This window comes from Macaca mulatta, chromosome 8, assembly GCF_049350105.2.
Source record: "Macaca mulatta isolate MMU2019108-1 chromosome 8, T2T-MMU8v2.0, whole genome shotgun sequence".
NCBI classification, from domain to species: Eukaryota; Metazoa; Chordata; class Mammalia; order Primates; family Cercopithecidae; genus Macaca; species Macaca mulatta.
In genome coordinates, this window is record NC_133413.1 from 31,871,104 (window position 1) to 31,885,490 (window position 14,387).

Below are 14,387 nucleotides of genomic sequence, written 5' to 3' on the forward strand. Positions count from 1 at the left end.
GAGAACCTCTGATTTGTAGCCAAGTCAGACAGACATTGTGGGTTTTCTGGGGACCTGCTACTTGTGATTGCATCTGAAGGGAGGGACAATCTTGTGGGACTGGGCCCTCACCCTGTGGGATCTGATGCTAACTCCAGGTAGTCAGTATCAGACATGAACTGAATTATAGGACGCCCAGCTGGTGCTGGAGAATTGGTCAGGATGGGGGAGAAAAAAAACCATACATTTGGTTATTAGAAGTATTGAGAGATGTGTGAGTAGAGGAAAAAAAATGGTTTGTTTTCCCTATACACCTTCAAAATATGCATACCATTTGACCTACTAACTCCCTGTATTGTAATCCTAGGGAATTAGTCACAGACAGAAGATTGTCATCGCTTTACTAATTATGGTATTGAAAAATCAAAACAATCTTAAGGCCAAGTGTGGTGGCTCAGGCCTGTAATCCCAGTGCTTTGGGAGTTGGAGGTGGGAGGATCACTTGAGTCCAAGAGTTTCAGACCAGCCTGGACAAAATAGTGAGACCCTGTTTCTACAAAAAAATTTTAAAATCTGAAAGTTAGCAGAAAATCAATTAAATCAACTATGACTGTATTAGGTGGTTATTAAAAATTACATTGTAGAAAAATGCTTATAGACATAAAGTTTAAAAAGCAGGCTACAAAATAGAAATTAGTGTGAATCTACTGTTTGGGAAAACAAAATATATATGTATATAGTTTGGAAAAACAAAATATATATTTTTGTTTGTTTATTTGTTTCATTTTGGTTGGTTGTTTTTTTTGAGATGGAGTCTCGCTCTGTCTTCCAGGCTGCAGAGCAGTGGCAGAATCTTGGCTCACTGCAACCTCTGCCTCTTGGGTTCAAGTGATTCTCCTGCCTCAGATTCCTAAGTAGCTGGGATTACAGGTGCCGGCCACCACACCTGGCTAATTTTTGTATTTTTAGTAGAGACCAGGTTGGCCAGGCTGGTCTCGAATTCCTGACCTCAAGTGATCCAACTGCCTTGGCCTTCCAAAGTGCTGGGATTACGGGTGTGAGCCACTGTGCCTGGCCAGAAAAACATAAATATATTAATATATGTACATACAGATACATATGTACATGTGGAAAAAGCTGGAAGGTTATTGTATTAATTTACCAGGGCTGCAATAACAAAGCACCACAGACTGGGTAGTTTAAACAACAGACATTTATTTTTTCACTGTTGGAGGCTGAAAGTCCAACAGTAAGGTGTCAGCAGGTTCAGTTTTTTTCTGAGATCTCCTGAAGGAGTGGCCTGCCCCTCCACACCTGTGGGTATATCTCGTCAGGTGGGACAAGAGACTGAGAAAAGAAATAAGACGCAGAGACAAAGTATAGAGAAAGAACAGTGGGCCCAGGAGACCAGCGCTCAGCATACAGAGGACCTGCACTGGCACCGGTTTCTGAGTTTCCTCAGTATTTATTAATTACTATTTTCACTATCTCAGCAAGAGGAATGCGGCAGGAAAGCAGGGTGATAGTGGGGAGAAGGTTAGCAAGAAAACATGCGAGCAAAGGAATCTGTGTCACAAATAAGTTCAAGGGAAGGTACTATGCCTGGATGTGCACGTAGGCCAGATTTATGCTTCTCTCCACCCAAACATCTCAGTGGAGTAAAGAATAACAAAGCAGCATTGCTGCCAACATGTCTCGCCTCCCGCCACAGGGCGGTTTTTCTCCTGTCTCAGAACTGAACAAACATACAATAGGATTTTATACGGAGACATTCAGTTCCCAGGGGTGGGCAGGAGAAAGAGGCCTTCTTCTTATCTCACTGCAAGAGGCTTTCCTCTTTCACTGGTCCTCCTCAGCACAGACCCTTCACAGGTGTCGGGCTGGGGGATGATCAGGTCTTTCCCATCCCATAAGGCCATATTTCAGACGATCACATGGGGAGAAACCTCCTTGGACAATACCCAGCTTTCCAGGGCAGAGGTCCCTGGGCTTTCCGCAGTGCATTGTGCCCCTGGTTTACCGAGACTGGAGAATGGCGATGACTTTTACCAAGCATACTGCCTGTAAACATTTTGTAAACAAGGCACATCCTGCACAGCCCTAGATCCCTTAAACCTTGATTCCATACAAAATATGTTTTTGTGAGCTCAAGGGTGGGGCAAAGTTACAGATTAGTAGCATCTCAGAGCAAAGCAATTGTTCAGGGTACAGGTCAAAATGGAGTTTCTTATGTCTTCCCTTTCTGCATAGACACAGTAACAGTCCGATCTCTCTTTTCCCTACAGTCTCCCTCCTTGGCTTGCAGATGGCCCATTCTCCCTGTGTCCTCACACAGAAGTGTTGGGATTATAGGTGTGAGCTGCCACTGCACCCTATCTAGTTTTTTTATATAAACTTTACAATTCACTTGTCAATTTCTATTTTGTGTCTGTGTCCCAATTGTCTGATTTTAGAGGGATGCCAGTCATTTTGGATGAGAGTCCGTGCTAATGACCTCATTTAATGTTAATTACATCTTTAAAGCCCTTTCTCCAAATACAGTCACATTCTGAGGTACTGGGGTTAGGATATGAATTTTAGGGGACTACTACTCAGCCCATAACAGCTATATACAAAAATATTAACTAGATATTTGTTAAAATATGGAGAATTTCTTAACGATTTTTTATAAAAAAGCTTTTAAGTCGGGCCTGCTGGCTCATGTCTATAATCCCAGCACTCTGGGAGGCCGAGGTAGGCAGATCACTTCAGGACAGGAGTTCAGAACCAGCCTGGCCAACATGGCAAAATGCCATCTCTACTAAAAATACAAAAACCAGCAGGGTGTGGTGGCATATGCCTGTAATCCCAGCTACTGGGGAGACTGAGGAAAGAGAATCGTTTGAACCTGGGAGGCAGAGGTTGCAGTGAGCCGAGATTGTGCCACTGCACTTCAGACTGGGCAACAGAGTGAGACTCCATCTCTAAATAAATAAATAAATAAATAAATAAATAAATAAATAAATGTATGTTTTTAATGCTGCACATTAAACTACCTCAAATAAAATAGTAAAATTAGAGTTGATTGTCATTATTACTAATAATTTTTGCCCCAAGCAAGTTTCTGAAAAGGGTCCAAATAGCTCATCCCTTTGAAGCAGATTCTGAGTTGGAAAATTTGTTAACAGTTGCTTCCTCCATAACAAACATAAAAGAACAGCATGGATCCAGATCTCCCCCAGCCATTTGGGGAAAAATAGAAGAATAAGAACTATCATAAGACTGCACGTGCATAAGATGTTACATGATATTCTTTTAGTTGTAAAATATAAAGAGGGCAAAATATAAATGGTCACTTAATAAGTTGTATGTATTTGTATATGCATATATATACACATATATATGTATATATTTTTTAAGTCTGGTAACAAAATACATGACACGAAATCTACCATCTTTGTTTAATTTTGTTTCTGAGACAGATTCTTCTCGATTCCCTTACCTCCAGGGTTCTGTGTTTCATCTACGTATTGTGTTTTGGATGTTTTGCTGTTTATTGTTTTTGTGTATTTTGGTTTTTTGTTTGTTTGTTTGTTTTTTGAGACAGAGTCTCACTCTGTTGCCCAGGCTGGAGTGCAGTGGTGCCATCTCAGTTCACTGCAACTTTGGCCTCCTGGGTTCAAGTGATTCTCCTGCCTCAGCCTCCCAAGTAGCTGGGATTACAGGCACCCGCCACCACCCCCGGCTAATTTTTTGTATTTTCAGTAGAGACGGGGTTTCGCCATGTTGGCCAGGCTGGTCTTGAACTCCTGAGCTCAAGTGATCTGCCCACCTCAGCCTCCCAAGGTCCTGGGATTACAGGTGTGAACCATCATGCCCAGCCTAGATATTTTTAATAAGATAAACTCATGAAATGACTTGGACACCTGAAGGAAAGCAAAAGACATCCTTCCTCTGCCAGCAGTGGTATGTGGGCTTTGGTATGGTTTTTCTGGGGCTGACAAGACTCCGTTGCACTGCTTTTTACCCGATGCGAGGATATTTGATTCTGGCAGTGGTTTCTTGGCCTCTGGATGGCAGTAGAAATGTCCTGACCTCTGGATTAGGGGTGTGGGGACTAACAGGAAAGCTGGTGGACAGCTCCTTACCTTCTGCTCCCCCAAGCATTCCAGTGATTCCTTTTTTGTTTTATTTTTATCTTTAAAAAAAAATTAGGCCGGCACAGTGGCTCACCCCTGTAATCCCAGCACTTTGGGAGGCCAAAGCGAGAGAATCACTTGAGGTCAGGAGTTCGAGACCAGCCTGGCCAACATGGTAAAACCCCATCTCTACTAAAAATACAAAAAATTAGCTGTACGTGGTGGCACGTGCCTGTAATCCCACCTACTCGAGAGGCTGAGGCAGGAGAATCACTTGAACCCGGGAGGCAGGGGTTGCAGTGAGCCAAGATCATGCCATTGCACTCCAGCCTGGGTGACAGAGCAAGACTCCCTCTCAAAAAAAAAAAAAAAAAAAAAAAAAATTAACTTTAGTTGTCAAGGTAATTCAATGCGGAAGGAATCATCTCTTCAAGATGATTCTGCTGGGATAACTGGATATCCACATGCAAAAGAATGAAATTGGATCCCTACTTCACTCTATATTCAAAAATTCACTCACAATTTTTATGTAGAGACAAGGTGTCCCTATGTTGACCAGGCTGGTCTCAAACTCCTGTCCTCAAGCAATCCTCCCACCTCAGCCTCCCAAAGTACTGGGATTATGGGCGGGTACCACTTCACCCAGTCTAGCATTGTTATATAAACTTTAGAATTAGCTTGTCAGTTTCTATTTAAAAAACTTTGGGAGGGCCAGACACAGTGGCTCATGCCTGTAATCCCAACACTTTGGGAGGCCAAGACGGGTGGATCACTTGAAGTCCGAAGTTCAAAACCAGCCTGGCCAACATGGTGAAACTCCGTCTCTACTAAAAAAAAAAAAAAAAATTAAAAAAAATTTAGCCAGATTTGGTGGTGCATGCCTGTAATCCCAGCTACTTGGGAGGCTGAGGCAGGAGAATCCCTTGAACCTAGGAGGCGGAGGTTGCAGTGAACTGAGATCGTGCCACGGCACTGCAGCATGGGCAACAATGCAAGACTCTCTCTCAAAAAAAACTTTTGGGAGTTTGATTGGGATTGCACTGAAGCTATAGATCAATTTGGGGAGAATGAATCTTAATAATTGTAACAGTTATCTATTGCAGCATAACGAACCACCCAAAACGTATTGACTTAAACCAATAATCATTTGTTCAGCTCACAAATCTGTAATTTGGTCCAGACTTAACAGTAAGAGTTTGTCTGTTCCACATGGTGTCAGCTGGGGTTTGGTGGATCATCTCCCAAGATGGTTCACTTACATAGCTGGCAATTGGTGCTGGATGTCTAAATGGGAGCTCAGCTAGTATGAAGGCCAGGGGTCTCTGCTCCTCTCCATATAAAACTCTGCCTCTCCATGGCAATGTGGCTTTCTTACATCCATTCCAAGAGTGTGAATCATCCCAAGAAAACCAGTCAGAAGTGTGTGGACATTTTATGACCTACCTTAGAATTCACAAAGCATCACTTCTGCCATACTCTAGTGGTCAACTCAGTTGTGTAAATATCCCTCCAGGTTCAAGGGGAATGACCATAGACCAGTCAATGGGAAGAGTGTTAATGTTACATTGTAAGAAAAGCATATGGGAAGGAATATATTATGGTGTCCATCTCTGGAAAATGCAATCTGCCACAACAGTATTGAGTATTTCAATCAATGAACATGGTATATCTCTCAATTTATTGAGGTTTGCAACATCTCTCAGCAGTGTTTCATAGTTTTCCATGTACAGATCTTGCAGTCATTTACTACATTTATTCCTAAACATATCAGGTTTTCTGATGTCGTACTAGCATTCCTCTCTCTTTCGCTGTCTCTCTCACTCACACACACATACATATACACACATACAAACTTCAAGTATGAAGTATGTTTGCATGGTTCCCATGTCTATCCTTATTCCTGCTTAGGAAGCTCTATCCAGACCTATAATTTATTCATTTAGTCAAACAATAAATAACATAATTTCAATCAATGAAAAGTAAATGAACCAAATAGAGCAGAGTGAGGAGATGGGAATGATGGCGTGGGAATGGGATTTATTTTAGACAAGGTGCTCCTCTCTGGCAAGCTGTCATTTGAACAGAGACATTAATGATGTAAAGAAGCAGCATCTCTCTCCTTGGAGATCTGGGTAAGAACATTCTGGATAGAAGGACCAGCAATTTCAAAGGCTCAAAGAGAGGAATATGCTTTTTTTTTTTTTTTCCAGAAGATAGCAAGGCCATTGTACCTGGAGTGCAGTGAAGAAGAAACTACCAAAACACAAAGTTGGTAAGATTGGTAGTCTCACACTGTCAACTGTCTCTTATAACCTAATCTCAGAGGTGACATACCATCACTTCTGTCATGTAATATTCATCACACAGACCAACCTTGATTCAATGTGGGGTGATGAGAATGCCGGAAGAGGGGATGGGTCACTGGGGCCACAGTGATTTTTTTTTTTTTTTTTGCAGTTTTTGATCTTTTCATTAGGTATTGGGGAATGGAAATTCCTGTACCTGACTTCCCTCTTCCTTATCTGCCCAGTAGTCTCTTGCATACTTGCTTTCATATAAATTTTCAAACCTATACAAAAATAGAAGAATATATTGAACTCCCCATCAACCAGTTTCAACAATTCTCAACACGTGGCTGTTCTGTTTCATCCATGTATTCTCCATTCTCTCTAACTCAGATTATTTTAAAGCAAATCCAAGACATATCACTTAATCTGTGAGTATCTCTAAAATGTGACCCTTCCTTATTCTTAAGAAAAAACACAATATGATTATTACACCTGAAAAAGTTAAAAATAAAGCTTTACTATCCAGTTACTGTTTAAATTTCCCTACAGTATCCTTTCAAAGTTGGTTCATTTGGATCAAGATCTAAACAAAGTCCACATATAATTCGTATATATAGTTTATTATATAGTTATTTACATAACTATATAAACAGAAAAAATTATAAAAATAAAATGTACTTAGGGTCAGCTGCACATTTAAGAAATGGGGAGGAAATTACCTTTGCTTTTCTCTTCAATCCTAAACAACATGTTCCCTTGAATTCAGGTCATTACCATGAGTGTCACCCATTAGGAGTTAACATAATGTTCTTTCTACAGGGAAATGTCATCTAAGCTCTAAACAATTTAGAAGCAAAGTTGTGTAAGCATTCCTTTCCTAAGTTGAGAATGCCAGAAAATATCACCTCACATGTCCTCAGGCTAATGAATCCACCTAAGGCACTCGATGTAACATACCCAGATTGGCCATGAAACTAAATCAAAGCATCACTTGAATCTTATGAACTGCTCAAAATTCCCCGCAAGGAAAACATACATACATAATTATCTCACTTGTCGTAGCTTAAAAGGTGTTTCTGAAGAAAAAGGTGCAGCAAGAACCAAGCAAGACAAAAATACTTCCCTAGAAATAATCTGGTATCTCTAGCTGTTGTTATGATTGTTCCTGGAAACGAGCCAAAGGAGATCAATAACTATTTGACGGTTATGAGCTGCCAAATATAGACTAAGAAATTAAACCTACTATTCAGGAAAGAAAGAGAGAAGTTAACAGTGTTTTCTTAGTAGGAGAGAACTATTGTCGACTCTCAGCTTTTTGGTGAGCCACAAAAATATCACTTTGTTCTTTTTATACAATAGAAAACAAATGGAAGGAACGTAATAGGAAATGCCGGCTGTTTATAAAGAACCTTGAGCACTCAGCAGATTTTCTTCCATTGCTTTCTATAAAATTCTTGCTGGATGAATAGAGGCAGGTTGGGAGATGGGTGCCTTACTTTTTCTGCTTAATGTGTTGAAAAATTAATAGAGCACTTATACAATCATAATGCCTTCATTTTTAAAATTAAATACTCTAAAAGGAATATTTTATCCACATCCTGTTTTGGCGTACTAGGAAACTTGGGGCCCCGAGGGAATTGCTTGGGTCGCCCAGTTGGCCTGTGCTAGAACTGGGACAGAGCCAGAACTCCTGCCTAGAGGAAAGGGATTCAGACTGTTTCCCCATGAGATGGCTTTGCCAACATCGGAATCAGCCATTATCAGGAAGAAAATGCTAAAGTAGTCATGGGTCATTTTACTGTATCATTTCCTTTGAAATGCTTTGGAAATAGATGCATTTAGACATTTGGAAAAAGCTCACATAAAATATAATCACTATCCCTTCACCTGTTAGTACTGAGCTCTTAGACTATGGAGAATCAAATTTCCTGAACCATCTCCTATGTTATAAATCTGTGAAGAATCTGTTGTAAGTGACTTGAATGTACTATCTAATAGTTGGCTTTCTAATCAGGATAATTACTAATGATTGCAATTGGTCATTGCAATGGCCATAATCTGTGGGTCTTTATGATATGTCTACAAATGTGGTGGTCAAATCAGTTCTTTCACATCCACTGGACCTGCTTCACCATCAAAATCAATATGCTCCTCATCAATTCATCCTTCTTCCCCCATCACCCAGCTATGGCAGGCAGCTGCCAGGACCTTTCAGGTGACCAGAGAGAGGGCTCATCACCTGCAGAAGGGAGATCACATAGGCTGAGTGGCATCCTCTGGGCAGAGGTAGAACACGATCTCTTGGCAGTTTTCTGGTTTGAGTCATTTCCTAATGCCTGTCAATATGAATTCCTCGAACTCTCCATCTGGGTGCCTCTAACTTAGTCCATTTTGTACTGCTGTAACAGAATACCTGAGACTGGGTAATTTATAAAGAACAGAGGTATATTTCTTACAGTTCTGAAGGCTGGAAAGTCCAAGGTCCAGGAGCTCACATCTGGCAAAGGCCTTCTTGTTACACCATCCCATGGCAGAAGGTGGAAAGGCAGGAGAGCATGTATGAGAGAGAATAAGAGATCGAACTTGCAACTGGGTGTGGTGGCTCACACCTGTTATCCCAACACTTTAGGAGGCCAAGGTGAGTGGATTGCCTGGGGTCAGGAGTTTGAGACCAGCCTGGCCAACATGGTGAAACCCCATCTCTACCAAAAATACAAAAATTAGCCTGGTGTAGTGGCGTGTGCCTGTAGTCCCAGCTACTAGGGAGGTTGAGGCAGGAGAATCACTTGAACCCAGGAGACAGAGGTTGCAGTGAGCTGAGATCGAGCCAGTGCACTCCAGCCTGGGTGACAGAGTGAGACCACGCCTCAAAAAAAAAAAAAAAAGGAAACTAAAAATATATTTTTTTAAAAAAAGAGATGGAACTTGCAGCCTCAAGCCCTTTTATAATCAACATTAATCCTTGCATAAGAGTGGAATTCTTATGACCTAAATATAGTCATGCTACTCATAATGACGTTTCAGTCAATAACAGATCACATATATGACAGTGGTCCCATAAGATAATAAGGCAGCTTAAAAATCCCTATTGCCTAGTGATGTAGCTGCTGTGTTAGAACTGCGTTATCCAGTATAGCAACATGCTGTGGGGGGTTGCAGCCTAGGAACAATAGGCTATACTAGAGGTCCCCAACCTTTTTGGCATCAGGGACTGGTTTTGTGAAAGACAATTTTCCACGGACTAGGTGGTGGATGGGGGATGGTTCGAAATGATTCAAGTGCATTATATTTATTGTGCACTTTATTTTTATTATGGTTACATTGTAATATATAATGAAATGATTATACAACTCACCATAATGTAGAATCAGTGGGAACCCTGGGCTTGTTTTCCTGCAACTAGACGGTCCCTTCTGGGGGTGATGGGAGACAGTGACAGATCATCAGGCATTAGATTCTCATAAGGAGAACAGTTCACAACGGTTCACAATAGGGTTCACACTCCTATGAGAATCTAATGCTGCCACCGATCTGACAGGAGGCAGAGCTCAGGCAGTAATGTGAGCGATGGGGAGTGGCTATAAATACAGATGAAGCTTCAATCACTTGCCTGCCACTCACTTCCTGTTGTGTGGCCCAGTTCCTAACAGGCCATGGATCAGTACTGGGGGTCAGAGACCCCTAGGTTATACCATAGAGCCTAGGTGTGTAGTAGGCTAGACCATCCAGCTTTGTGTAAGACCACTCTATGATGTTCATACAATGACAAAATAGCCTAACAATGCATCTTTCAGAATGTGTCCCCATATTAAGTGACACATGACTATACCTTCCATTAGGCCCCACCTTCCAACACGGCTGCACTGAGGATTAAGTTTCCAACATTTGAACTTTAGGGGACACATTCAAAGCATACCAGCCTCCTTTTCCAAGCTCTCATGGAATTGATGAATCCAGTATAGATGAATCAACAGACTGAATGTATATCAGTGAAGTCTTCCTGTGGTTTGCTTTATGAAAATACATAAATAGAAAAAGGCCAAGGTGTCTCTACTAAAAAAAATAACTACAAAAAACTAGCCGGGCGAGGTGGCGGGCGTCTGTAGTCCCAGCTACACGGGAGGCTGAGGCAGGAGAATGACGTAAATCCGGGAGGCGGAGCTTGCAGTGAGCTGAGATCCGGCCACTGCACTCCAGCCTGGGCGACAGAGCGAGACTCTGTCTCAAAAAAAAAAAGAAAAAGGCCAAGGTTGGATTGTCCCCTTTGGAGAAGTTTAACTACTGGAGTGGATCACTAAACCTGGGACATATATTAAAGCCACTGGCTGACTGTTGATCACAACAACTGTCTACAGATTAAGAAGGAGGCCAGTGCAGCTTAGTAGCTGCTATGATTCAGAAGGATGGGGCTGCACTATGAGGGTAGATTATTCAGAATAATAGGTTGACAGGCCAGACCAGCACTATGGGAGGCTGAGGTGGGAGGATCACTTGAGGCCAAAAGTTCAAGACCAGCCTGGCCAACATGGCAAATCCCCATCTGTACTAAAAACACACACACACACACACACAAAAAATAGCTGGACATGGTGGCGCATGCCTATAATCTGAGCTACTTGGGAGTCTGAGGCATGAGAATCACTTGAACCCGGGAGGCAGAGGTTGCAGTGAGCCGACATGGCACCACTGTACTCCAGCCTGGGTGACAGAGTGAAACTGTGTCTCAGAAAAAGAAAACAAAGAAAAAACAAAATAATATGCTGACAGATTACCTGAGTTCTCGTGACACTTCCTAGGTGATGATGCCATTTTAATCTATAAATAATGAAGGCTATAGTTTCTTGCTGCTCTTAGAAAGGCTAATGCTATAGCTTTCTGCTAAACATTTTCTTGTTAAGCTTTGCCAGCATCCTGAGTTGGTTTTCATGGCTTAGCTTACCCTCCTCTTAGGGATTTCTTAATCACCAAACTCTCAGACACTATTTTCAAACAAATGAATGAGGCCCCCTGCCTGGGGACCTGAAAGAGCTGCCAAACCTCTCAGAGTGATTTGGCTGATGAAAGTGGGAAGCCAGAGGTCAGGAGGCATGTGCCTACTGGGCGCTGTTTCCATGGGTTACTGAGCTCTAGTACTTGGTCCACAGAATTTAGTTCACTTGTCCAGGGTTACTTCCTGCAAGACAGAGACAGCTGGCCCCATCCTTGCATTTGTAAGGATAGGCACAATTCGTCAAAATACTATTCTATACTTGGGAGGCAGACATGGCAGGATTGCTTGAACCCAGGAGTTCAAGGCTGCAGTGAGCTCTGATTGTGCCACTGCATGCCAGCCTAGGTGACAGAGTGAGACCCTGTCTCAAAAAATATATATATATACACACACACAGTCTCTTTCTCTCTCTCTCTCTCTCTCTCTCTCTCTCTCTCTCTCTCTATATATATATATATATATATATATATATATATTTGCATTCTGTAGAGAATGATTCATTCTCATATATATATATATATTCTGCTTAGGCCAATAAACGGGCCGGAACAAGACAGAAAGCAGGGGTAACCTGAGGGTTACTTCTAGATCAAGCAAGAGAAGGAAAACATCAAATCCAGATCTGGAAGTGAGGTTAGAGCACATTAACGAGAGGATATTCCAGAAGGGTAGTGGTTGAATTTTTTTAAAAGAGAGAGTGGGGTGTTAATAAGCAGGTACTACCAGTCATGTGGCAAATGGAATTCGGGAGAATGGGCAGCGTCTTGGAAGTGACAGAATGGGTAATGAAGGATAGGGAAACTGCTGCCAAATGGGAGGGAGCAGCGGGGGCAGGAGTTGGGAAGTGAACAAGTTAAGACCTAACAAAAGAAACAGAACTGGAAGGAGACACCTCCTCTCTGTTCTCTGCCCATCTTGGATCCGGGCTGTACTCTGGGCAGACAGATGGCTCCGGTCTACATCTTTGGCTCCAACTTCTTCCTTAGATCAATTCCCACAAATCACTTTCTACTGTCCAGAGAAATGTTCTTTCTACTACTGTCCAGAGAAATGAATCATTCTCTACAGAATGCAAATAGAAAAAGAAGGAAGCAGACGTTCTGGTTTAACCAATCAGAGGAGTAGAAATTACCCCTGGCCATCAGTGGGGAGATAGATTTGGAGGCCAGATTGCATTCTAAAAGGCTTTGTTAACCAAGTTCTTTTTTAAATTTAACATTCCTTCGTGAGCATTTCCCTAATCATGAAGAATAGTCACTTAAAAAAATTACGGGGTTGGACACGGTGGCTCATGGCTGTAATCTCAGCACTTTGGAAGGCCAAGGAGGTTGGATCGCTTGAGCTCACGAATTTGAGAACAACCTGGGCAACATGGCAAAACCCTGTCTGTACAAAAAATACAAAAAATTAGTCGGACATGGTTGTGTGCTCCTGTAGTCCCAGCTACTTGGGAGGCTCAGGTGGGAGGATTGCTTGAGCCCAGGAGGCAGAGGTTGCGGTGAGCCGAGATTATGCCACTGCATTCCAGCCTGGGTGACAGAGCCAGACCCTGTTTCAAAAAAAAAAAAATACTGAAGTGTAACATATATATGGACACACATCTAAAGTGTACCTCTCAAAGGATTTTCATCAGTTGGACACACCCATAGACAGCTCCTCAGAAGTGACTCTATAAAAATCACTCTTTTTTTCTTTTTTTGAGACAGAGTCTGAAACTATTTTTTGAGACAGAGTCTCTTTGACTATTCCCAACTCTGGGAAACCCCGTTTATCTACTTTGTCTCCTCTGGGCTACTGAGTATGGTGAGAGAAAGTATAGAACCCTTCTGGGTAAGGTCACTACAAGTTTTGGGTTTGTGTGTGTGTGTTTTTTAATAGAGATGGCATCTCCCTATGTTGCCCAGGCAGGTCTCAAACTCGAGGGCTCAAGAGCTCCTCCCGCTTCAGCCTCCCAAAGTGCTGAGATTACAGACGTGAGCCACTGCGCCCTACCAAGGCCACTACAAATCCTTGCCGTCTCTGTTCATCAAGACCCTCACTGCTTGTCCCGTTATGTTCTGAGTGCTAAGATTGGGCGTGCTGTTTGCCTTCATGTTAATCAGTGACATTGACCTATAACTTTCTAAGTTATCTATAACTTCTAACTTAGTATTATCTTTGTGAAGTTTTACCGATTAAAAGTGTATTAGTCTGTTCTTGTAGTGCTATAAAGAACTACCTGAGGCCAGGAGTGGTGGCTCACACCTGTAATCCCAGCACTTCAGGAGGCCAAGGTGGACGGATCACTTGAGGTCAGGAGTTCAAGACTAGCCTGGCCAACATGGTAAAACCCTGTCTCTACTAAAAATACAAAAATTAGCTGGGCATGGTGACATGTGCCTGTAGTCCCAGCTACTCAGGAGGCTGAGGCAGGAGAATCATTTGAACCTGGGAGGCAGAGGTTGCAATGAGCTGAGATCACACCACTGCACTCCAGCCTGGGTGACAGAGCAAGACCCTGTGTCCCACAAAAAAGAAAAAAAGAAAAAAAAGAACTACCTGAGACTGGGTAATTAACAAAGAAAAGAGGTTTAATTGGCTCACAGTTTCACAGGCTGTACAGGAAGCATGGCTGGGGAGGTCTCAGGCAACTTAAAATCCTGGCGGAAGGTGAAGAGGCAGGAGGCACGTTTTACATGGCTGGAGCAGGAGGAAGAGAAAGAGCGGGACGGTACTACACACTTTTATAAACAACCAGATCTTGTGAGAACTCACTCACTATTATGAGAACAGCAAAGGGGAAATCCACCCCCATGATTTAATCACCTCCCACCAGGCCCCTCTTCCAACACTGGGATTACAATTCGATGTGAGATTTGGGTGGGGACACAGACCCAAACCATATCAAAAAGCTTATTTGCAATTTTACATTTTGAAAAGGGTGAGAAGGATTGGTTTGGAATACTCAAGCTGAGATACCTGTCCAATGTTTCATATGGTGGGATAGATGTCACCCTAGATAAGCAGATGGTT

General features: G+C 42.4%; 1 protein-coding gene across 1 annotated transcript in view; it reads left to right on the forward strand.

Annotated features, from left to right (window-relative positions):
* Positions 1-14,387, forward strand: part of LEPROTL1 (leptin receptor overlapping transcript like 1) — a 43,665-nt gene that overhangs the window by 21,185 nt on the left and 8,093 nt on the right. The window lies entirely within an intron of this gene.